Consider the following 1,623-nt stretch of genomic DNA (forward strand, 5'->3'; position numbering starts at 1 on the left):
TGCACAGAAGGACGACGACGATCACATTTTTCTCCTTTAGCTGTCAGCACACAATCTAATCACACATGACATTATAAGCATGGATAGAAGAGACCACTTTGAATGTTACCAAACCCTCTCATTTTTCCTCTGAAGGTAAATTCAACAAAACTTTTCTAAAGAAATTGTGTATTTTGTGGTTGTATGTATCCCCTCATCATCTAATACATTCCTTAATTTTCTTTATTTTAACAGACTGTGACTTGGAATATCAATCCCCTATAGAACATAATGGAGGTCATAGACTTTAGGAAGCACAGCTCCAGCATGCCCTTTTCTTTTGAAATGTGATGTAGGAACAGGATCCCTGTAAGATCATCAGTGGTTACACTGCATGCATCCAAAACTGTTTGTGTTTTAATTAAAGCAGTAACACAGAAAAGAAACAAATACTGGAACCACTCATGATCTTACAATTATAAAAGCCAACTGCAGGCAAAGTATTATATTAATCAAATATGCAATGCTTTATAGGAAAGAAAAAACCCACTCAAGACTGTAAATGAAGTTGCCCATTCCTTTAACTGCATAATAAAACTAAGTTTTAATTTTCAGTGGAACTTGCCAAACGAACTTATTGTGGGGTTTTACCCAATCTGTTGAGGGCAGCAAGAACTTTGTTGTGGATTACATGGCTTGGTCCATGCAAACCAGTCTCTTGCTATTCCATGGTTTGGAATGCAGTTTATTAGAAACACTGCATAATCTTGGAATTGAACAGCATGATATTTCCAAGTCTCCTACAATGGGTTCCAAGTGGGGTTTTTAAAACTCTGTTTAAACCAATTAAAAGGTATGTAAACAAACCACCTCACATTCTACATGTTTTAAGAAGTTCTTATTTAGCCAATAAAATTATCTGAAAGAGCAACAGAGGGAATCTATATTCTTGAGAAGTTTGCAATCTTGTCCTATACATACTTGTGCCTAAGCAAGCAATATAAGATTTGTCCAGCATTTGCTAAGATTGTTAATTATAAAACACGAGAAACTCTTAAAAAGGGGTTGAAAATACCATTTTGCAGTGTGTAAATACAATGGGAAGCTGAAACTGCTGCAGCAATATAGCATGTTCCGGTGTATACTTGTTTTTCCTACATGGAAGGCATTATCAGACTGTGAAAACCAATTTTCAAGAAGTAGCCATATGTCAGGGCAGAGTATTATGTTAACTGTCTGTTTTTCAAAGCATGCGTTTGCAGTCTGGGGAGAAAGACCTGACAAAAGCCAAAATAAATTAGCTTGTTAAAAATGCAAGAACCTCCGTCATTCTTTGTAAGCATAAACTAATATCACTTTCTTGACAAAAGCTTACATACCCATATAAGAATTATTCTTGGTGGCTACTCTAAACAGAGGATGAATGTACTTCCTAAACAGTATTCTTTCCCTTCCCTCCCCAGAAGCACACCTTACTTGCTTCACTGTGTTCTGATGGCTAGAGCTAGACTGTCTTATTTTTGTGTTTTCAGAGAGATTTCATTTAAAAGTTTATGTTGGATTTTGCTTTAAAGTACAGAGGTACAATCCAAGCCTTAGGGATAAAGTAGATTTGCAGTTCAGAATAAGAAAAAAAAAGCCAAG

This window comes from Eublepharis macularius, chromosome 3 (assembly GCF_028583425.1).
Source record: "Eublepharis macularius isolate TG4126 chromosome 3, MPM_Emac_v1.0, whole genome shotgun sequence".
Lineage (NCBI taxonomy): Eukaryota > Metazoa > Chordata > Lepidosauria > Squamata > Eublepharidae > Eublepharis > Eublepharis macularius.